At 40.8% G+C, this 25,142-nt stretch overlaps 1 long non-coding RNA gene across 2 annotated transcripts in view; it reads left to right on the forward strand.

Annotated features, from left to right (window-relative positions):
- LOC134473953 (uncharacterized) overlaps positions 1–25,142 on the forward strand; it is a 120,829-nt gene that overhangs the window by 22,122 nt on the left and 73,565 nt on the right. The window lies entirely within an intron of this gene.

A 25,142-nucleotide genomic window follows, 5' to 3' on the forward strand; every position in this document is an offset into this window, starting at 1 on the left:
TAGCTCAGTGGCACAGTGCCTGCCTGGCAAGTGCAAGGTTGTGAGTTCAATTCCCAGTACCAAAAAATTTTTTAAAAGTTGTTTTAAACCTACTAATTCCTTTTGTTGGAGAAGATCTATTTTTTTTTTTTTTGTCTTTTTCATTTTTATCAGTACCAGGGATTGAACTCACGACCGCACACTTGCAAAGAAGGCTCTTATGCCACTGAGCTAAAGCCCCAGCCCCGAGATCTCTTCTGTAGAAATTGAGAATGGATAACCATTGTTCATGGTAGAACAGATTTTCCTGTCCTTCAGGGCACATACAAAATCACTCTAGAATCTATTTCTTATTTTTGCTTCAACATTTAAAACACTAACATTTAGTACTACTCAATTAATACACATGTATATATTTTTTACCTTTTTTGTGCAAGCAAATAATTTTATACACTCTCTCCATGTTTACACTTCTCCTTCCTGTTCTAAATTAATACATTTAGAACATTCCTGTCCTAAGTTAATACATTTAGAACACAGTCAAGTAACTGTGAAGCTAGTGGATATCTAGTCTTCCTGTTGATTTGAATCAGAATACTTCTGGTAGCTCCCTTATTCAGGCTTTGTTTAATGATTATATTATTTTTTTGAGTGAATACATTATTGTAGGATCTATCAGTATTTTGGTAGGATCTATCAGTAGACCAACCCTGCATCACAGAGCTAGTGAGTGATGGGAACTGGGCTACGAGTTGGATCAGTTCACTTTACTTTGTCCCCAAAACCCACTCCCTGCCTCAAACACATCACACCAACTTTACATTGTAACACCAAGGGAGAGTGTACCCTTACATGGAACTAATATGTGTAATATTTTTAAGAAATTTATTTTTCATTGTGCCTGTTTAATGGAGTGATACTTGAAAATATTTATTTTGTTAAAATATGCAATTCACTGTTTCCTTTTTTTTTTTTTTTTTGAGATGATTTTGTTAAATCACCCGGGCTAGCCTCAAAATTTCAATTCTAAATTTACCTTCCTGAGAAACCGGGATTACAGGCATGCACCATCACACCTAGCTGAAGTGTATAATTAAAAGAGTTCTCATTTTAAATGTCATTAAACTTTATAGCTATAGTCGAAATTCCTAGACTCTGATTGAGGAAGCCTAAGAGAGAGAAAATATACACCGCTGTAAGTTGGGAACCAAAATTCTAATAAGTGGCATACTCAGAGTCACTTAGGATGGCAAGAATTGATCCCAGAAAAGAATCTCTGTTTCCTGGCAACCAGCTCAGTACTCCCTGAAGGGCACTTTGAAGGAAAGTTCAATCAATGGAAGGGTCAAATGTTTTCCTTTCAAACGTCCACTTTGCATGTAATGGCTGCTCTGTGCAGACTTTGCTGTGTGTTCTTCTAATTGTTCATAAGATCGAGGAGCCTTCTCTGCAAATGCGTGTGCTGTGGTAAGAAATTACCTCGACTGAGTTTATTGGCATTTCTTAGAGGATATGAGTTCAAGGAAAATTATTACAGGTAAGAGCTCTGTCTGTTAAAACACCACTGTATAGATTATGCAGTGATATGTACATGGTCCGGAGACATCCAAGAAAAGCTCAGTACAGACCTGGCCAATTCCAAAGACGGGTCTCTGCAGTGGGTCGGTAAATCTTCCCCGGACCCAAAAGCCACCTGCTGGGCCCTGAATATTTTTTCAGTCTGATTGAATTCTCTCTACTGGAAATATATGGAACACAGGGAGGGTGCTGGAGTCAGAGAGAAGCTTGGTTTGAACCTGGACTTTTTCATTGCCTTTAGTCAAGTACTAAACATGGACAAGCCTTGACTCCTTCACAATGGATGGAGTGAATATTATTCCAAAATGTGGATGCGGTGCTTAGTCAGCTGCTTGGTAGTTCTTTGCCTGATACAACCCTAGTTATCAAGGACAAGCATGGAGGTTTGAGTCAAACTGAAAACAGAACACAAACCAATGCTATGTTGTCAGGAACTTAGACCACTTTCTTGTCATCTCTCAAAAGTCTACATTAAGCGTATGTAATAACTTCTCAGGACTTAGAAACATGGATTTGCAGTTAAATGAAGGAAAATGGAATCATCAATAAGTAAGGTAATAAACCTCAGCTGCATGAGGTGCTGGCCAGCTCTGTGCAAAGCAGCTCCTCCAAGGGGTGCTAGGCGACCTTGGGGCCATTTGTGTGGGCGTGCATGTCTGTGTGTGTGTGTGTGCGCACTGGTGCCCTGCAGCAGGGCTCTCTGTCTCTGAATGAAAGGAGATATTTTCTTAAATCCTAGTTGCCACATTCACTCCCTTATTCATAATCTTTGTTCCTTTGTGTACTAAAAGTGATGAGTTAAGGGGAGCAAGGCAATCTGAAGACAGGACAACGAAGAATAACAGGTTTCTCCCTCTCAACACCTACACTGCTGAATACTCATGGCGTGCTAGACGGCATGAGTGCTTCATAGTAGGACAATCATCTGTGAATCATTCTCAGCCTTGCCTGGTGGTGAGCTACAGATAACAGGAAAACACTGTGGGGCTCTGCTGGGCCAAGTTAACTTGGGTTCAGTTTCCTCAGGTATAAGAAAGAAGGCCTGGCCCAAGTGATTTCCAAGATCTACTTTACGCCTTTGATTCTTAATTATTTGAAACATTACCTAAACATCCTAAATAAATAAAAAATAAAGTGTTATAACAAGAAGCATTTAATATATTTCACAGCATCTTAATTTTCTCTCTAAAAGGATTTAGATTGAGCCAACGTCCAGGGCTTCATCTGGGCAACCTACCTGAGCTCAGCCCTTGGGAGTCATTGCAAAAATGGCTGTAGAGCCTCCAGCCACTGTTACCCGGTTTCCTATGGAGATTTTTCTCCTTTTCTGTTGCCTGCTGATTCCTCTGTATTGTTTATTGCCTGTGTTAATTCACTTTTATTTGACCTTAGCATCATCCATCAAATTCTCTCGTGCCCATTAGTGTATCATTGTTTCAGTAGAGGCGCAGCAGCTTCAATCGATCTCTGGCCAAAATTCCAGTAGCGAGGATTGCGTTTCTTTCTCTTTCCTCAAATGGCCCTAGCTATAAATGGGTGATGTTAGCATTTAGAGGTCTTTCCCATCCACCACCATCCCTTCTACATTCCTCCCAAAAAGCAACGCGCAAAATTGAATAAAGTGATAATGTAGTAAGCACTACTGAGCCAAGCAAGAAAAATGAGATTTGCATATTTGGTTACGTTTGCAGGACTAAATTGCTAGTATTACAAAAGAGAATTATTATCCCTCAGGCTAAGTACAACCAATAGGATGCATGCATTTATCTCTGTTCCTGCCAGAAATATTTTTGAAAGAATATAAAAGATATATGCCCACAAAAAGTAAGAGAACTAGAGAGGTGATGCCAGGCAAGAGATTTCAACAAAATTATACACGGGGGTGATGGCGTGTGCCTGCATTCCTGGTACTCTGGGAGACTGAGGCAGGTGGATCGCAGGTGGATCATAAATTCAAGCCAGCCCAGGTAACTTAGTAACTTAGTGAAAACAGTCACAAAATGATGTTTTTTTAAAGGAACAGACTGCAAGTGAAGTTTACTGATTCTGTGTGGAGGCCCTGGGTTAAATCCCCAGTTTAAAAAAAAGAAAGAAAGAGAAAAATATATAATGATGAATGATGTTCTTAACTGTCTTACACGACTGAAAAAGCCAAAACAGCAGGCTGGAGGAGAAAAGCCAGCTAGGAACAAGTTGTTTAATCACTAGAAAGGTTCAGGATTTGGAGGCATCTTGTACCCTCCATGCCCTGTTTTCAGGAAGCTACTACGGGATAGACGCCACCAAAATAGGAGAAATCAAGGAAGAACAAAGATCTAGGTCTGAGAGCGCAGAGAGGTAAAGGAAATTTTCTGGATGAGAACAAGGGGAAGTCTCAGCCTGATAAGTAGTTAACAGGCCTAGGGAGCACCCAGTCCAGATGGCAGCATGACAAAGGACCCCAAGGGTGGCTTCTTAAAGAAACAGAAGCAGCAGCAACAGCCGCTGAAAGGCAACCTGGTGTCTACAAACACACAGGAGATTTTACAGTTTTGTCAGAGGACTTGGAGTCCTCTTAGGTATACGAGTGAGAAAATAAAGCAGCTACCACCTCCAGGGAAAACAAAAAGCTACACAGAAAAAGAAATGGAGTTAGTTTCCTATTGCAGTATAGTAACTAAGCTATAGTAACTGTGAATAATTACTTATCCATCATAATACTGTATTGGCAGGTTGGGGGAAAGACCAAACATTTAATTTGTGTGGGAAGGAGTTACTATAAGAAAATAAAAGCAATATTTTTCTATAGTTGAGAGTCAATAAATATTACCTAGCAATTAAAAAAATTTAAATAGCAGTAGAAACACATTGTTTAGACCTACAGAAATAAGACTAAAAGGAGTGGTTAAACGCTGAGAGTGGTGCTTATTGGAAAACAGGGTTAAGAAGATAGAAAAAGGGGTTGGGGATTTAGCTCAGTGGCATAAGCACCTGCCTTGCAAGCAGGCAATCGTGAGTTCAATCCCTGGTACCGATAAAAAAAAGAAGAAGAAGAAGAAGACGGTAAAGTAGGACAGGGACTGAAGTTCTTCACTACAAACTTTCTAAGCCTTGACTTCTTAGGTGTGTATGTTATATTTGCTTTAAATAAAAAATAACATTAACAAAAGGAATTTAACCTCCAAGGAAAATGTAAGATGTGTCTAGCTTTTAATCTATGTACACAGGAGATAGCTGATAAATGGTGAATGAATGAATGAGAACGATCATAAACTCACGGAGAGCTCAGGACTGTTGGGAGAATGATGTGAAGTCCTGAAGCAGAAAGCAATTTAAGGACGCTCAGAAAGGATACGGGATCGTGAGCCCCACCTCGATGGAGCTCTGGTTTCTGCTCAGTTTAACCTATTACACAGTGTAAGGCTGGCAAAAAATTGCTCATTTCCATAGAGCTGACTCCACAGATTTAAAAAGTCCTGAATGGGAAATAAATATGCTGCTCTTAATAAATGTCTAGTTAAGGTATAGTTAATATAGTTAAATGTGCAAGTATATAAATGATATATTTTAATAGCATTTAGAGCACATTTCAGGATTGAGATAAATGCAAACTTTTAAAAAAAATCCTAACACGCTCTAAACACATTGCCTTATAGCAAATGATAAATTACTAAAGAAAAATGTTATTCTGCAATGTTTTGGAGATTAAGTAGAGAATGAGTGAAATTAACATTGTGTGTAAGTGAAGCTGTGACTATATCATGTCAGAGTGGTAATAAAATTGCAAAGGGGAGAGAATTAGAGTTTTTATACTACAGAAATGGAAGTAGTTTTCATTTTAATTGTTTTTCTTTAAATGGATTGTTTCTGTAATATACTATATTCTTTCCAGTTCACAGATGTTCAGGAGGGATAAAAGAGTTATAAAATATTCTAATGTGCACTTTTAAAATACCTTTTTGGAACAGAAAAAGAACAGCCTACAGAATTCACAATTTTTAGAGGACAATAAAGCATTCACACTGCAAATTTAGTGAGTCACATTTTGTGATATGGAAAAACAAATGGCATTTTAACATTTACACTATGGCTGGCCTTTTAGTCAAATAAATCAGTTTCATTTATGATCTTCCCTTCTTTCTTTCTTTCTTAAACTCAGCTATCTTTACAGTCCTTTTCCTTCTCCCTTGACCTGTCCTCTGCTGGCAGTCTTCACTCCTAGCATTAGAAGAGTCTCCTTTTCCTCTGCTGTCTACCTGTGACTCTGGGCTTTGCTGAGCGAATCCAGTTGGATGGACTTGTCATGCTGAGGTCTGAGCGCCCACCCCCACGCCTCTGTCGCTGGCCACTCAGTCTGCTTCAGCCCTACCCAGGAGCTGCTCTGCAGCTCTCCGACCACCGCCAAACTAGGGCCTTGCGTTCCTTGACACTCTGCTCTTGGAAGTTCTTGTCTCTTCCTCTTTCATCATTTTCTTGAGAAAGCCATTATTTTTCCATGACTCTTCCTAAAGCTACTTGTTGTCTTTGGTCTGTGTGAACGAACAGTCTTCTCTATACTCATGGTTCCCTGGTGTATTTTTGTATTTGTTCTCCTTCGTACTTGCTTTTCCTTTCTGAGCATGTGGTGGTGAGGCCTAACACATCCTGAGGCCTGAGAGACGAGCACCCCTGCCTGGTGTGGGTTAGGATGGAGACTAGTGTGGGTAATAAATGCCACTTCATTCACTGTTTCCTCACAAGAAAAAAACAGCAAATATTCACTGAGCACCAACCAAGCAAGTCACTGGGTTTATGCATTGAACCACAGAGACACAGGTTCTGTGCCTCTGAAGCTTACAGTCTGGTGGGAAAAATATCTGTTTAAAAAGAACTGCTGGAATGGGTTCACCTTTGAATCTATGCATTTCAAGGTATCATAAGGGCACAGAGAAAGAAGTTCAGGGAGAGGTATGTGGGAGATTAGCTGAGTGACACATAAAGAAATCTAGAGAGAGACAGACATCAGCCGAGACAGGCATGGAATATTCTCCACAGACATTGCCTCAGAAGCGGAAGGCCTGGGGCTGGGGATTTAGCTCAGCGGCATTAGCGCCTGCCTCGAAAGCAGGCAGTCGTGAGTTCAATCCCTGGTACCGGTAAAAACAAAAAAACAAAAAAGAAGTGGAAGGCCCGAGGCAGAGGAAAACAGGCCACTGAGGCAGACATGCACACTGTGAGTGGCTCAAGGATAAAGACAGAGCCGGTAAAGAGACAGAATTTGTAGGGCTGGTACATGAGGGCATAGGGGTTAAATGGATTGATGCTGTTCAGAATGGATGGGAGGGAGAAAAGTGTGAGTAGGGGAAATCTACCCCAATTCTCTCCCATATCTGACGCAAACTGGTCCTCCAGGAGTCATGGGGGGCATCTGTGGTTTCCTGTATACTCCATCTCCATGGAGGTGTCCTTTGTCTAACAGAAACACAGCTCTCAAGATTTTTATATCGGCCGTGTCTCTCATTCTTTAATATCCAGTCCACGTCCATTTCAGCTTCACTTCTGCTTTCCTAAAGAGCTGATCTCTCTCCCCGGGTAGAAGAGGAGACACTGAGGCAGCAAAGGTGCACAGGAGCTCACTCCTGCTTAGCGAGCCTCGGATCATCAACCAACAGATAAAGCTTCTTTTGAGGTAAGGGTATGTGTGTTGAGTAGAAAAATGCAGTTAATCGCATTTTAAAAAATAAGAAAGGGATCAATGATAGAATGAGACATTAAAGGAAAACTAGAGTTTCCATTTTCTGCGCTGGAAAATTGTATTTTCTTTGGTTTTGAAATTCATCAGTCAAGCCAGAAAATTAGGATGAGCCTGCCTTCTAAACCTCCTTTCTACAACCCAATAAAAATGTATATTCTGTGGCAAAAAACACCATTTGGTGATATTTTATACCAGCTATTTAAAGAATTAAGTGACTCTGCTCAGTATTCCATGTGTTCTTTTCAGCTCTAGAATACTTTATAATTTTTTCCTTATAATTCAGAATTTGTTCTCACTGGGAAAAAAATGCTTTCTGACAGTAAGAGTAAATTACTTCCTCCCTCCTTTCCTTCTTTTTTCTTTCCTTCTTCTTTTTCTGTTCCCTTCTCTCTTCCCATTTTCTCAGCAAATAAGTATTGTTTATGATATTCAAAATACCCACTTTAGTTCAAAACTAAAATTATGTGAAATATCACGTAACTCCACCCCCAAGAACACGTTAACCCCCAGATCATAAAGCATCATTTTCTTGAGGGCCTGCATTGTTTTCTCTGAGTGTATATTTTTAATATTCATCTTCTTTAAAACTCTCAAAACGTTGTGTAAAATATACAGTTTTGATGATAATAATTCTAACATTACCCTAAAACAGTTCCCCATTCACCAATGTCCTAATTTGCCTGGTCAAGTCAGATGCAAACTTGGCCATACAGACTCTGGGACCTAATCCTGTCCAGTATATTTATTTTGATTCACCTGGGGTCTTCATTGTATGTATACCTGCTTTATATATACATAAGGAAACATCAAATGTTTAAGTAGAAAATGTCTGCTCTTTTGTACAAAATGAACGAACTCAAGGAAATCCTGGGCGCTTGAGTGGGAGCCAAGCAGTGCTGTGAGTGCAGAGCTGCTGAGTAGAATGTGTGCTCCCAGGTAAGTGACAGGAAGGACTGGTAGGGACAGGAGGTGAGAGGCAGCTGGCAGCTTAGGGGGAGTCAGTTACTTGGCCGAGGGCAATGTGGCCACCCTACCCAAAAGTGGAGGGCCGAGAATGCCCTCTGCTTCCCTTCGTCTGTGCATCTGGCCAGCTGCATGCACTCACCAGACATTTACTGAGTACCTCACATGGACACGACATTGAGATGATCACAGCTGAGTCCTTAAAGAGTATAAAATCTAGTGGGAGGAAAAATAGACCACCGGACACAATCCATGACATAGTGAATGAAGAAGAGGCGCTCACAGAAGGAATCCAGGAAAGGAAGAATTCACTGTGCTTGAGTTTGAGGTTCATATGGCAAGAACACAGAATAAGAGACTGCAACATACGTGTGACATGTCTGTTAACCCTCCAGTCAAAGAAGCCTAATACATGAAATGTAATCTGAGAAAAATTAAGTGAAAACATTATATCATAAACAGGTACTTCACAAAAATATTCTTAATATAAGCATCTCATATTAATGCAACATTTAAATATCAACTCACAGAAGACATGTTTATTTTATTTTTATTTTTAGTTTAAAGAGAGTAAAACCAAATGAGAAAATATAAAATGGGGCCAGTGAAAACAAAAGGATGGCCATAGTACATGACTTAAAACCAAAATGCAAGGTGATCTACAATGGTTACGATGGTGTCTCTTGTTATCTTCAATAGAATTACCCATATCATCATGCTTAGTAAAACTGAACATAGCAGTACAGAACAAAATCAATAAAAACAAAACATTGGAGACATTATAGGACTTCAAAAGCAGGTAATAGTCAAACCAGAATGGGTATCATAGTGAATCTTACTGTCTTCAGAGAAGTTGCCTCTACCCTCAGACTAGATACTATCAAACATGACAGATTTGAATAAAATCAGTCAAGACAAGACAGTGATCAAACAGAATAGATTCAAATAAAATCAGTCAAAACTAGACAGGGAAAGCAATACAGGGTTTCAGATTAAGTTAATAGGAAATTAAAAATGGTTACTGTAGTATATCCTGCTATCTTTGAAACAGTTGTCCATACCATCAAATCTAGTGCAAGCACACAAACTGGAACAGAATATAACTGCACTAAGCAGTGATGAAAACAATTTCAAATTATGATGCATGATTAACAATGTCCACCTTCCCTTTTTAGACCAATTCCTCCCCTTTCACTTTCACAGGGTGCATGGTACATTTTGTATCCCACTAACTCCTTTATTTTTAGATTAGGGAGACAATCCACTGTTTACCTAAGTGGTTTTGAACTTTTTTTACCCCTGAGCTTGTTCTCAAGTTGTATCCATTTACCGAAAGAGCCTCAAGGTTTTCCTTCCTTATAGCTGAGTGGGTCTCCATTGTATAAAAGTATTATGTTGGGGCTGGGGATTTAGCTCAGCAGCATAAGCACCTGTTTTACAAGCAGGCGGTCATGAGTTTGATTCCTGGTACCAATAAATAAATAAATAAACAAACAAATAAAATTTAAAAAAAGTGTTATGTCTTTCCAACCAATCTGCAGCTGATGGGCAAGCTACCCCCACTTTGTTCTGGTTGTCTGTCACATAAAGCATTATTTTCTCATCTTTGACTTTCAGTCTATGAACCCTCTTTCAGTTTAATTATATTTCTTATATAGAGAAATTTGATGCACCCTATCTCCTGATCCACATTACCTGTGTTTCTTTTTATTAGTATATGAGGCCATCCATATTAGCAATTATGACCAACCTTCTCTGCCTTATTTCTGCCATGCTATTTTTTTGTCGTTGTTTGTCTACTTTTCCCCTTCATTCCAATGTCTGCCCCGTTCAGTAAGCCCCCTCTGCCACTGTTCCTGAAACCATGGTCATTTCTCTGTCTCGCTCTAGAATGTCCTTCAGTATTTTTTGTAGGGTTGAATTGGTGGTCATGAACTCCCCCAGTTCCTCTTTGTCATGGAAGTATCTTGTTTCTCCATTAATTTTGAGACATAATTTTGCAGGGTACATCAAGTACATCAATCTGAGTTGGAGGCTATATTTTTTCAGGGCTTGGAATACTTCATTCCAAGCTCTTCTTGATTTGATGATTTGTATCAAGAAGTCTGTCATGATTCTGATGGGTTTTCCTTTATAGGTGATCTGTTTCTTTTCTCTGACAGCTTTTTAATATTCTGTTTTTATGTTGAATTTCTGGGATCTTGATTATTATATGCCTGGGTGTAGATCTATTTTGGTTATAGCTGGCTGGAGTTCTGTATGCCTCATATATCTGAATATCATTTCCTTTTCTGTCATGGTTTATGTCTGTGGCTCTCAGGCCTCATGCATTTGCATTGTGCATTTGTGATGGTTCATTGTCTAGTGCTTGGATTGATGATGTCAGTAGTTCACCCACATGGGGTGGAGCCAGGATGTGATGTAATGGCAGGAAGAAGGTGTGTCTTGCTTTTGCTGGTTCCTGCTTGCTGTTTGCAGCCGCCATGAAATGTGGCCCAGCCATGCCTGCCTGCCTTGGAGCCAGCTGAGTGTAGACTGAAACCTCCAAATCCTGTAAGAAATAAACCTTTCCTTTCCCAACTTGGGCTTCAGGTATTTTGTCTCAGCAATGAGTAAAAAGTAACTAAGACAGAATTTGGTATGGAGGAGTAGGGTCATTTGCTGTGACTATACCTGACCATGTTTTTTGTGGGTTTTTTTTGTTTGTTTGTTTTGTTTTTTTGTCTTTTTCCTTTTTATCAGTACCAGGGATCAAACTCATGAGTGCCTGCTTGCAAGGCGGGTGCTTATGCCGCTGAGCTAAACCTCCAGCTTTGACCTGACCATGTTTTTCGAGAGGCTTTGGAAATGGCTTGTGGGCAGAGTTTGGAAAGATTCGGACATGTCGCCTGGATGCATAGAGCTGGAGCAGCTTAGGCTCTTCTGTAGAGCAGATTCTGATCAGAGCTCAGGAGACCAGAAGGCTGATAGAAAGCCTCATGGTAAAGACCAGGCTTAAAAGGTTTCTGCTGGGAAAAAGGACTGCATTTGTTGTTGGACTCCACATGATGTATGTTATGGCTTGGCAAAAAGTTTGACTGCATTTTGCTCATGCCCAGAGACTTTGCCTGAGACTGAGACAAAGGGCAATGGACTGATTAACCTTGAAAAAGAAATTAAAAAGCAATGGAACCTTGAGGCTGTGGCATAGCTATTGTTGGGGGTTTTTAGCCAGCTTTACAGGTTGCAAATCAAGAGCAAAGAGCCCAGAAGGATAATTTACAATGCTGTGAGTTTGGCCAGAAGGAAAATTCCAGGAAGGCTGTGGATTGTAAAGACAGAGTTGAGATTGTGATTGTTGAGGGGAAACAGAGAGATAAGAAAGCTGGCCCAGGGGCATCCCAAGAAGCGGGTCCCCACCCTTTGCAGCCTCACTGCAAAGGTGAAAGAATTTGCTCAGAGGAGAAAGCTGCAGAGCACCATGCTACAGAATGGTGACAGAGGCCACATGAGGTTCCAGAATGGTGACAGAGGGCACATGAGGTTCCAGAATGGCAGCAAAATAGAGAAGCTTTTCCTCACAATCAGGTAAATGTGATCCAGGCAACTGACCCCTACAGCCAAGAGAGAGAAAAGCCTGGTTACTGCTTCAGCTGGCAACAGACCTTGGCGGCATCCACAAGGTGCTGATTTTAGGTGCAAGGAAAATGCACAAATTTTGAGGTAAGCTTCCACCTCCATTGCAAAGGGCCTGGGAGGCCAAGCAGTGTGCCCCTGAGAGGGCAATTTGTGAAGGTGTAAAGGTGAAGCCAAAGGTTCAGTGGAGATCCCAAAAGTTTGGGAAAGCTGCAAAAAGCAAGCAGAGAGGATTTAAGAGAAAAGCTGCAGGAGCTGAAATCCCTGGAAGTGCCGTGGGGGTGGAATCACCCAAGCCTTTTGGAGTTTGTAACCAGACTGCTTCAGATACTGAGCTTGGAACTCTAGGATTTAATGTTTGTCCTGCTAGATGTTGGATTGCTTTGTTTCCAATGCTTTATATTCCCCTGTTTGTAACTTTTGGAATGGTAATGTTTATCTTGGGCCTTTGCATTTCAGAAATGTTTAATCTTGTTTCATTTATACAGAGGGTTACAGTTAAGAGTTTACCATAGATCTTGGAGGAGACTTGGGACTTGGACTTTTCAGCAATGCTGAAACTTAGGACTTTGGCAACTCTTGGAGGTGGACTAAATGTTTTTTGTATAAAGGATATACATGAGTCCTGGGGACCAGGGGTGGAATGTCATGGCTTATGACTGTGGCCCCCAGGCCTCATGAGTTTGCATTGTGCATTTGTGATGGTTCATTGTCTAGTGCTTGGATTGATGGTGTCAGTGCTCCACCCACATAGGGGTGGAGCCAGGATGTGATGTAATGGCAGGAAGAAGGTGTGTGTTGCTCTGCTGTTTGCATCCGCCATGAACTGTGGCCCAGCCATGCCCGCCTGCCTTGGAGCCAGCTGACTGTGGACTGAAACCTCCAAAACCTGTAAGAAATAAACCTTTCCTTTCCCAACTTGGGCCAGGTATTTTGTCTCAGCAACGAGTAAAAAATAATTAAGACATTTTCCTATGCTTGGGAAGTTTTCTTTAATTATTTCTGTAAATGACCTTTGTATTTCATTTGTATTTACCCCTGCTTCTTCACTCACATTTTTTATTCTTAAGTTATAGATCCTCTTGTCATCTTCTTGCCTTTGTATTGTTACTTCCTGGTTCCTTGTTATTTTGAAGAGTTCTTTCCTTTCATGATTGGTTGCAAATCTGTCTTCAAGGTTTGATAATCTATCTTGAGTTTCTTTCAAGCAGTTTTGCCAGCTTTCAATGGAGTTTTTAACTTCCTGATAATCTCTTTGAATCTGTTTCATGTATTCTAGATTTTTTATAATCTTCATTGCAGGTTTCCCTCCTTTTTCTATGCTCCTCCATTCTTCCATCTGTGTGTTCTTGAGAGGTTCTTAGCATTTCTTTTATTATTTCTCTTATATCTTCTTTTACTTGTATTAGTATTTATGTTTTCAGTTCTTTTATAATTTCATGAAGATATTTCTTTATGTTAGATGCTGTTTTTTTAAAAACTGCAGGTGTGCAACCCCTGATTTTTCCTGGGCCAGCACTGTTTAGGTTGGAGGCTGGAAACTTCCTTTTGTTTCTTCCTCTTGTCATGTCCCTGGTTTCTTCCAGACAAGTGGATAGTGGGGGTCCCCAGCACTTCCTGTATTGGTTACAATTACTCTGAAGCATGCTGGCTAGGGATTGCTGCCCTCCACAGTCTGCTGGTGAACACTGGAGTACAAGCAGGGGCAAGGCAGGCTGGCCCCTCCCTTCTGAGTTGGTCCAGCTCTGGGAGTCCTCACCACATTAGTGTGTGCCACAAAGTCGGGGCCAGTTAGGGATAGATTCAGGGAAAGCTTGGTCTTAGCTATTAGATCACGCACAGGGGTGGGATTTAGTCCAAGCAACTCTCACCAGTCTGCTCTGCACTAGGAGGGGCTGAATGAAGCCAGCTGAGGTTCTGGTTCTGGGTTTATCCTGCCCAACTCCAAAATGTCACATGACCAATTGCCCACTCCCACGGGAGGACTGAGTTCCCCGCACTCACTGCAAGCCGATCTCTGGCCACTCCCCTCTGTAACCATGTCCTCCTGCCAAGGCCCTCAGACTTGCCAACCTCCTCGGGCTTGCCAACCCCCAACTTCACCATGACTGTGCATCTTTGGATTCCAGTGATGTTTCACATACAGTGGGACTGGCTCTGGTGACAGGGTGTCTGGCTACAGCCTTCTGTCTACATTTTTCTTTTCTTTCTTTCTTTCATTTCTTCCTGGGTTGAGAGAATCCATCTCCTTCCATCTGGTCTTTTCCAGGATGCTATATTCCAGCAGCTGAGCTGTTTGTCTTAGAGAGGCCTTTACTTTGCTGCTTATTGATGCACCATTTTCCCAGGTTCCAAGGCATAGATTTAGATAAAGGATTTTTTTTTTTTGGCTGTTCTAGGGATTGAGCAGTGCTGTGTCACTGAACTATACCCCCAGCTCTTTCTTATTTTTTATTTTAAGATAAGTGTCTTGTACAGTTGTTCAAGCTGGCCTCAAATGTATAATCCTTCTGTCTTGGCCTCTGGAGTAGTTGGAATAATACATGTGCAGCACTGATCCCAGTAATGGAGGCCTTCTGAAGAGTTAACACAGGGTATCTGTGTGACATCATATCATTGCACATTTCACAAGTATTTCTGCTGTGTGAGCCAAAGTATACCTATAATTGATTATAAATAAAAACAAGTTGACCTGAGTGTACTCAGCAAGCTGAAAACAGGTAGAAGAATAGATGAGAAGACACACATTCACTGGCCAAGAGTTCCCCACTGCAGGGTGCGTGGCAAGGGGCAATTGCTGTGGATTTTCAACAAGCTATTTTTCTCTAGTTCTTTCCTGATTGCACATTATAATTATATGGCAAGTGAAAAACCCAGAGCCCAGGCAACACCATTCAGATCTCCAAGAATAGGACCTAGGTATCAGGCATATTTTTGTTTTGTTTTGTTTTTGTGATGTGGGGACCAGATCCAGTCCTTTGCCCTGGGCTACCTGCCCCTATTACTTTTTAAATTTTTTATTGTGAGGCAGGATCTCACGGGGTCCCTAAATTACCCAGGCTGGGCTCTAACTTGCAATTCTCTTGTTTCAGCCTCCCAGAGTGCTGGAATTATAGTTGTGCACTACCATATCTAACTAATAGTAGTTGGGTTTTTTTTTTTTTTTTTTTTTTTTTTTTTGATTGGTTCAGGAAATTGAACTCACAACCTCTTGCTTGCCAGGTAGGCACTTATGCCACTAAGCTAAATCCCCTGCCCTAGCTATAAGTAGTTTTTAAAGCTCCCTAGATTATTCTGGGTATGCAGTCAAGACTGAGCATCAATGCTCTTCAGAAAATTTAACGTGCATAGAATCCCATGGGGCTTCTTTCAGTGCTGGTTCTGAATCAGGTCAATCTGCCTGATGGTGCTGTCATAGCCAACCTGTGGACCGCCCTGTAGAATGACATCTGAGGAAGCTTCTGACTGGACAACCTAAACTTGGTTTCTCTAGAGCCCCTGGCATAAAGATGGACAGTTCCAATACCACTAGCTCATGTTTAAACCAGTTTTCACAGATATATAGCACTGGCTCCCACCCATGGAATGGGACCCCCATAAACATGTGCTAGTCCTTTGCTAGTTTTTAGGGGCATCTCATGTGGGATGCTACTTAACTAGCACATGACCAATCCACTTACTCACCTAACACACACATGACCAATCTACCTAATAATTTAACTAGCACATGACCAATTCTCCCTCTTTAATTAATTAAATTTGTTAATTATTACTAAGATCTCAGTCTTTACCTTCAGCCAGAGGACCTACAGTGGTTCCAATAGGGAACCCATCCAGGTGACTGTAAGTAAAAGACACTACCTCAGGGTCACTGTCCCAAACTACCTGCATAATTTGAAGTGTTGGCTTTACTCCTCATTCAGAGTAAGTTCTCTCGGAGGGTCCTCATTGTTCACAGCAAAGAAGCATTGAGTTCTGCTCTGAACCAGGGTGCCAGCCCTGTCTGCATCTGCTCATTTTTCTGTAGAAACCACAGCCACATTGAGTTTCATTTTGTTACTGCAAAGAACAGAACTAGCTGGATGTAGAGGATCGTGCCTGTAATTCCAGGACTATAAAGGCTGAGACAGGGAAATCAAAACTTCAAGCCCAGCCTAGACAACTTGATGACTTAGTGGGATCTGGTCTTGAAATTTTTAAAATTTATGAAGAGCAAGGGATATAATTCAGTGAGAAAACCCTGGATTCAATCCCCAGTACCACAAACAATGAAACAAAAAGGAAGAAGAGCTCCTGGGAAGAGTTAAAACCACGAAGCACTGTGGTCCCAGCCTCCATAGCAATGGGGGACATTGCCTGGGACACTGACAAGGGTAGTGGAGAGCTTGCCTGCGCAGAAGGGCTGGTCCTCTGGCACCACGCTAGTGTAAGGACTTGTGACCTTACCAAATGGCCCTTACGGACTGGGCAGACCCAGTGTGACCAGGTGGTGGTTTGCAGCATGAGAATAGGGTTTCCATTAGCTCAGTTCTGTGAATAGGAAACCATCCCACCTCCCACAGTTGTCGCAGTCTCCCTGCCATTCCTTCTCACTGTTATTCTAAATTCCATTTATCATCTCTATTTGCCCCGCCCCCTTTGTATGTATGCATGATGTAACATAATACAACATGCGGCCACACCCTGTGTTGGGTCCCTTTGCCAAAAAGCACATTTATTATTGTTATTTGTGAGGCTAGTTGGCAGCCAAAGTGGCCCTCATGATGATTTAAAATGTCTATTTGCAATAACTACAACCTTCTGGAAATACCACAGTGTCTATGCATCGAATGCAGTGAAAAACTATATTCCAGGGAAATTTAAATGAGGCCAATATTTCCAAACTACTCTTCTGGCATTTATACCACATGACTTATAACATTAAATATTTCACTCTTTTGTATGTATTTCTATTGTAAGTACAGCTATCTTGAATACAAATTTTATGCTTTCTAACTGGGATGGCAATGCCACATTGTTCACATCCTCTGGCTTTGTCTATGGAGACCAGGAGCTTAAGCAACATCAAATTAGATTAGATTAAGACACTTAGCCACGTAACTAGTACAATGGATGTAGAAAAGCAAGTATGTGCCTTACTGAAAATCTTCACCTCCACGCTGCTAATGCGTGAAAACTTAAACCTCCTAGACCAATTCCATGGATGTTAGACTCTTCCATTTATAAAATTTTCATTAAATAAAGAGTTCCTCCCACACATTCAAATAAAGGCAGCTTTTCATGTATGCTTCTCATTCTGCAGGAAACATTCCAACTATTTTTAATCATAAGGTCTGAATTTAACTGCTTTTCAAGGAGAAACTCCTTCCTTGTGTTTTCACATTTGTAATCAGAGGATATAAAGCAAGGCTCCAAATCATCTCTGAAGCCAAGAAAACTGAGTTCTGGAGAGCAAACAAAGTAAACAGTGATACCCAGTTTACAGCAGCCCTTGGCAGAGCTGCAAAGCAGAGAGGTCTGTTTGCTGTGTTTGCTGGGGCTCCTTGTGGAAGGAGGAGGGAACACTGACTCAGAAGCACAGCTGCCCCGCTATGCGTGCAGACCTCACTGGGCAGTGGCTGACTGCTGCCCAGCATGGTCCCCAGACCTGCTGGATTTGTACATCAGACCTGGATGGGTTATGGTCAAAGTATTCCTGGACTGGAGGCATCTTAGAAAAGCATATAGATCAACGTTTTCACTTACTATGAATGAAAAGGCAAATAAAAAGCCCAGGAGCATAATAAAAAAAAGGTGAGTGGAGACTAGTTTAGAGCTTGGTTTTCAGTCTAAGACTTTTTCTGTGCCTGTTACTGTAACTCTTCAGCCTTCTACCTCCCGAACAGTGAGACTGCATGCAGTTAACCTGCAGTTAACCTACTCATTGCTAAAGGATGACTACTGTCAACTCTAGGCACTGAATTTCTCTCTCCAGGGCTTGGCTCTCTCGGCAGGTGACATAATGCACCTGGCTCCCAGGCCCAACTCCTTTTCTCACCCCCTCACTCTATCAGGGCTGCAGCCCTCTCCAGCTCTCTCCTGGCAGAAGCCCTAAGGCCTGACACCTTCAGTTCCTCCTCTACAGCACCCTGGGACATCACTCTGCCTTGATTTCCTCCAGAAATGAGTAGTAGCTCATTGAGCATTTCCTATCCACTCTACATGGCTCCAAACCACAGCCCATGGCCACGAGAACTGCCAGCTACCCTAACAAAATTGGGAACTTTGCGGACCCCGGGAGAGGCCTTATTTATTACCTCTCCCAGAGAAAGCAGACCGGGGCAATAATCGTCAAAGTAATATTTACCCCTTAATAACTGCCTATTTTTATACTGGTGTTAGAGGTTAATAGCAGTGTTATTTACTCCTCTGCCAAAAAGAACTGAAGGATGTGAAATGTAGCAGTCAATAAAGCTGAACAGTCAGATAAATAACATTCATATTATTTCCTGACAAATCCTTCTGCAAACCAGGGATATAAATAACCCTAAGAAAGCAGTTCCTGCATTACAAGTTTACTGATGTGTAAAATGTAATTTTAAAAAGGGCTTTGAGCTCTAGAAGCACTGGATTCCATAACTATAGATGCTGACAGACAGCCCCCATGACTGTGCACACACACATGTGTACAGGCCATCTATACAGATGTAGGTATTATCATGTAAACATATGAACATAGAGTCAGTGAGCGGGCAGTCACTACCTGTCACTTGCTTCCACGCCTTCTCTTCTTATCACACTGATGGCTCTTTCTTACTCTCCTCCTCTCAGTGCTTTCAGGTTGGAACATATGAAAGCTCCATCCCAGTGCTAGGCCTTATACTCCAATACCCTCCTCTGTGATCCCACCCATTCCCAGGACTGATGATTTGCAAGTGCCTATCTCTCATACCCTCTCTCTCTCCAGAGCCCTAACTCCTAGAATAACAGGATCCATAATGGTTTTGTGCCCTGAACATATAACAGCCATCTCAGTCATGGTCTGATCACAACATAGCTTTAAGTTGCACCCGGCTCTGTCCACTCCCTCACCCCTAACACCTTCCCTGAATCAGCACCACCTTCTGTTCAGTGGAAGCACCTAGTTCTTTTCTCATCCTTCTCTTGTATTCACCAGTCTCTACATCAAAGCTATAAACATGTCCTGTAAACTTCTTCAAAACTGGAGAATATGGACTCCATCTTCTATCTCCACCAGTCCAAATTCACTGTTCCTCTATGTTTCCAGCTTCCATTCCAGGCTTTTCATCCATTTCCCTCCCATGAGAATGAGCTTTTAAAATGTGAATCCAAATATCATTCCTTTGTTCTCAAAGTTCAATGTGACCTGGCCTTGTTGCACTATGGTCTCTTCCCACCCACCTCCACAACCCCTTGTCCTCCAGCCACAGTGGCCCTCTCTTTGTTCCTCAAGCAGAACAAGCATGTTCCATCTGCCTAGACTGCTCTGGACTCAGGGTTCCTAAGTTGGCTCCACCTTAGGAGGGCTTTCCCAGCTGTCCACCCACCTCATCTAAATACATGTCTCCTCCTGCACATCACTGTTGCTATTTTCTTCAGAGTACCTGTGGTTTCTAAAAATTATGGTGATGACGAAGCCAACGTGATTACAGTCTTACTATGCATTGAAATTGTTTGAAATACTTTTCCTGCATTATATTAATCTTGACAGACACCTTATTATCAGTTCCATTTTCCAAATTGGCAAATTGAGACACAAATAAACTAAATGACATGCCTGAGGTCACAAATTATCAGTGTTGGGACCTGTTTGATCCTGGGACCTGTGTCCTTTATTGCCCCTGGCCCTGCTCCCTGAATGTACAAATGCCTATTGAGTGGCCGGAAGGAAGGGAAGTGTAGCCAGCGTCCCACAAGCTGTGTGTGTAGACAGCAAGGCAGACACATGTCTCAGGTTGTCCGTACTAGCCCAATGCGCCTGTTTTAAACCCCTGGTCTCATTTTTAAAGCTGATTTGAAGGGTTAGGGATATAGTTCAGAGCAAAGGACTTGCGCAGCATGCACAAGGCCCTGGTTTGAATCTCTAGTACTTAAACAAAGCCTAGAAGACCTATGAAAATTAATTGAAGTCGAGAGAATGATTGAAGTTGCGTGCCATCTTTGGCTTGGGCTCTAAGGTCCCCTAGTTCTTTTATTGAGAAAGAAAGCAGACCAATTCCTTAGAAGAGAAAAATGGTCCTGAGCTAAGTGCTAAATACAAGTCTTACATGGGCTCTAACAAAATGATGATCTTTACCTGACAATGGACAGTGCCCTGGACAATGAACTGCCAGAAAACATAGGAAAAAGACAGGCTGGAGTATCTCAAAAGGATCCACATTCTTTTGTTTTGTTTTTATTTTTAGTTTACCAGTCCATTCTGTGTTTGGGGTTATGACAATTTCATGAAGTCCTTACTGAATTTCCGCCTCCTACCAATTGGATGGAAAAGCTTGCTGATCCTTGAAGTCACTGTGTATATCCTCCTGCAGAAATGCTAAACATTGGGGAGGAAGTTGCTATTTCAAAGAGAAGGGCTTGGAGATATCAAAATAGTCAACATCTTTTCTCTTTCTTTCTTTTTTTCTTCCTTTGTTTTTCTTCTTTCTTTCTGTCTCCTTTTATAAGGGCACTAACCCCATTACAGGCTCCACTCTTATGACTCATCTAACTCTGGTCAGCTCCCAAAGGCCCTGTGTCCAAATCTGATGAGAATTAAGGAGTCAATGTATGAATTTTGGACAACACAAACATGACAGTCTGTAACACTCTCCCACCATCATTTCTATTTGTATTTGTGAATCTATATATGTATTTTTGTCATTGTGTTTATTTTTCCATTCCCTGTCTGATTAGCTGCTTTACTGTTTTCCTGGCCTATTGCTAAGAAGAACTTTTTGCATCTTAGTGAATTTGTCCAAAATATATAGCAAATTTTTCCTGAGTCATTTGCCTTCTGATTTACTTTGCATAACTTTTTGTGTAGAGACTTAAAACATAAAATTAAATGTATCCATCTTTTTCTTCATGGTTTATGGCTTCTTGTCTTGCTTAGACAGGACTTGCCTTCTCCAATTTGGGAATAGGCTTTTTCCTTAATCTCAAGATATGATATATTATTTAAATTGATCATGAGAATAATTCTTTTCAGTGCAACAACCAAAAATTTTTCTTAATCACAAAACTAGAATTCTTGGCCTTGAATATAATGGTGGTTGGTGGAGGCTTGGAAATTTGTTGTGTCCAAATATTCATCAGGAGTTTCACCCCACAAACCTCACTTCTTATGCTGTTAGGTACTTGGTAAATGATGTGACTTTTTCTAAGCCATAAATCCTCAAACTTTTTCCTCATGAGAGCTATTTTTCACTTTGCTAAAATCTTCAGAAATGGCAAAGAGGCAAGTGTGTGTGTGCCTGTGCGTGCGTGCGTGCGTGCGTGTGTGTGTGTGTGTGTGTGTGTGTGTGAGAGAGAGAGAGAGAGAGAGAGAGAGAGAGAGAGAGAGAGGCAGAAGCAGGGCCAAATGTTTATGAAGATATAGTGATTAGTGCCTTTTCCAGTTGGAACCTCTAAAACTCATGGCAGATAGAATAGAAAGACGGGATTTAGAGTGAGCAAATTAGGGAAATAGGGAGGAAAATACAAAGATGCTCCAAAATAAATGATGTGACACAGATAACTTGGAAGCTCGCCCAATAAAACCTAGAACTTAGTTATAAATATTTTTGTCTCTAAAAAAATCAAATACTGTATAATATATAATCTTATTCTGAAGAGTCCAAGCAGTTGTACTTTAGCACTTTGTGGATTATAATTACTGTGAATTTCTGAGAATTAAAACATATTGGTCAAAAAAACTTCACATCCTCACCACTTTATAATCAGTGAATACAGTAAGTGCAGAGAGTTGGTGGCTGTGTGCAGAGAACATTATTTTATACATCTTGCGGGAGAAGTTGAGGGGATCCTGTTTAAAAAGGCTGCCCCAATAAATGATTTACCAGGGCAGTCGGAGATCAAAGAAACTGCTCAGAAACTGCATCTCAGGGCACCTAAAATTCAAAGTTTATGGAAGTCCCCAGAACCCCAAATCTTTTATGACTTTTATATTAGCTAACCACTAAATTTTCAAAGCAATGTGACTGCAGTGGGTTTTAATAAGTGCTGTATGGCTCAATCCCTCATACTTTTAATAAAAGTGAAGCGTGCTGCTGCTGAGTTACACATTTTGAAAACACGGCACATGTCATGGAAGATATAACAAGCATCAAGGCTCGGGATGGATGGTAGAAACTTTAAATTTTGATGAGAAAAACAAACCCCACCTAGTAATAAAATGATAGGAATTCTGTCTTGGATATAGCTCTAGTCTACACATAAGAGCACCAGGAAAAGTCTAAATTGCTCCAGAAATTTGAAACTGAATTTAGAACTCTATGTAGTGCACTGGGCACTAGCTTGCTCCTAATCACTACATGACAATGAAAAATGTTCTCTGGTGCCCTCGTAGCTTTCCTTAGAGTTTTTCTAGAGTTTCCCTAGAGCTTTCTGTTATCTGTCCTCCCAGACAAACATTTATTGAATATAAAAATGGAGAACCAGAAATAGGTAGGACAGTAATTCTCAAAGTGTGTTCCAGAGACCCCTTAAGGGTTAGTTCCTGAAATCCTTTTGGATGATACACAAGGCTCAAACGTTATTCATGCTGATATCAAGACACTGTTTGTGTTTTTCACTCTCATTCTCACATGAATGAGCATCAACAGGACTAAGAGGAGAGCGAGCCTGCTGAGCACTGGTCTGCATTTCAGACTCATAAGCAAATAAAATAGTTGTCATAGGCCACTGAGGTTTAGGGTGGCTGTTTTGCAGTGCAGATAATTAGAAGAGGCATGTCAAGGATGCATATTGAGATGGGAGGCAATGGTGACTTGATTAGATACATCTAATTTTTCTCAGAAACTAGAAACTGAGTCACTAAGGAGAACTGAAAAAGAGACAGGGATCAGGAAGACTGATGTCTCAAAATGTTGATGGCTCAAGTCACAAAATAAAGATGCCCAGCCAGCTATGGTTTCTACTCAGGGACAGAGTTGAAAGTGGTTATTTTACTGAGATGCATAGATTTCTGCAGATGAATAACTTAGAGGAAACTCACAGAGACAATGATGAAGATGATAATGACTGTGTGATGGAACTTGGTTCAGGGACTCCAGAGCCCTAAACCAAGAGAATTGGATGACTGGGGATAACATGTAGAGAGAGTATAAGCTTTGGCACCAGAAAACCGGGTTCAAGATGGGACTTCATAATCTTGGACAGGTCATACAGCCCTTCTGAGGTTCCATTTCTTAACTGCTAAAAGGGAACGTATTCCATGCCCCCTCCCCTCACGGTTTTTATAGGAGGATTAAGAAATAGGATGTGAAGGTACTCTGCAAAGTGCTTCACAAAAAGGAAAAAGATTAAGATATGCGAGATGGTTGCAAGAAGGACTCTTCCTTATACTTAAGAAGTTATGGGAAAAATACAGAATATGAAATTAAAGATGGCTTTTGCAACAAGTGTCTAAGTTTGCTTGGGAGTTGTTGAGCATTCTGCCCATGTAGCTGCTAGCCAGGAAAGGTGAGGTGGCCCAGCAAATAAATACAAACTGCCTTTCCTGCCTTTCCTGATGTCTGGACAGTGTGGCATTTTCTGTCTGTTTACCACCATCATATATAGTAAACCAATCATATATAATAAATCATCATATATAATAAGCCAGTATCTCTTAGCTGCTCAACACTGAGCTAAAACCTGGGGACGATGGCTGAGGAAAAAAACCCAGCCCCTTCCTTTCTATCTGCATTGGCCCCAAAGATGGCCAAGTCCTAATCCCAGGACCCTGTGAATGTGGTAGGCTATGTGGCAAAGGGGAATTAAGTTTGCATGTGGAATTGTGGTTGTTTTCAGCTGATGTTGAAATGGCACAAGTTTCCTGGGTTATCCAAGTGGATCTAATACAATCACAGAGGTCCTTAACAGCAGAAAAGGGAGTGATGACTTTGTACATGGAGGAGGAGTCCACAAAGTAAGCATGTGAGCAGCCTCTGGAAGGTAAGGAAGAAAAGGAAGGATGTTCTCTCTTAGAGCTTCTAGAAGGAATGAATTCTTGCCAGTATTTCAATTTAACTCCATGAGATCTACCTCTTTCCTCTGACCTCCAGAATTGCAAGACAACAAATTTTCATTTTGTGAACCAACAATTTTATGGCAATTTGTATGAAGCAAAGGAAAATTAATATATTGCCTCACATCTTCTTAGACAAGCTACCTTTACAGGAAGACTGGGCAAAGGAATGGGAAGGTTTGACCCAGTGCCACACGTGGTGTCCGTGGAACTTTTGGTTCATTAACCATGAAAGTTCAGAAGCCTAAATCAACAGGCAACAAGTAAGGTAGAACTTTTCCCATTTGTATAGGTGGGAAGAGGTTATTAGTGCCAGTGTTAAATGTGTATCTCTTAGCATCAAATTTATGTATTGGTTTATTTGGTTTGTTTGTCTGCTCTTCCCAGTAACACAATTTTTTGTCAAGTTCACTACTACAGTTTCAGTGCCTAGAATAACTCCTGGGTCAGAGTAAGTGCTCAGTAAAATTGTATTAAAAATTTGCATGCTTGGCAAATTTTTGTTTTGTGTTTGTATTATTACTAGAAAATAATTGTAGGCCAAGATTTTTACCACTTTTGTTAGTTCTAATATTTCTATTTAGAGAGTAATACCTGGCACTCAATAACATTTGTGGAATGAATGAATGACAAAATATTATATACAAATTGTATATAATATAACATAATATAATATATATAAAATATTATATACAAATGACTTAAAATATTATATACAAATTGTATATAATATAAAATATTATATACAAAGTTCTTGAGGATTTTTTCATCTAATGAAATTTGTTTTTCTTGTCAGTATAGACACTTAGACCAAAGCTGAGTTTGCTTTTCTCCCCTAATTTTTCAATGATTTTCATTGATTTGTCAAGTCAATGTGTGGCAGAGAAACAGAAGGGAAGAAATGGGAGAAATTTGGAGAAATAAAAATAGGGTTTCTAAGTTAGTAACATTTTTTCCAACTGATATGGGGACTCACCTACACAAATAGAATATTTTCTGAAGCATCTAGTTTCTATTTTTATTATTTTCATATAGGTATCCATAATTTTTATTTAACTGTATTACATACTCATCATAAATCAG

The sequence above is a fragment of the Cavia porcellus genome, unplaced genomic scaffold (genome assembly GCF_034190915.1).
Source record: "Cavia porcellus strain 051 isolate PalLab524CR breed Dunkin Hartley unplaced genomic scaffold, mCavPor4.1 scaffold_2, whole genome shotgun sequence".
Taxonomy (NCBI): Eukaryota; Metazoa; Chordata; class Mammalia; order Rodentia; family Caviidae; genus Cavia; species Cavia porcellus.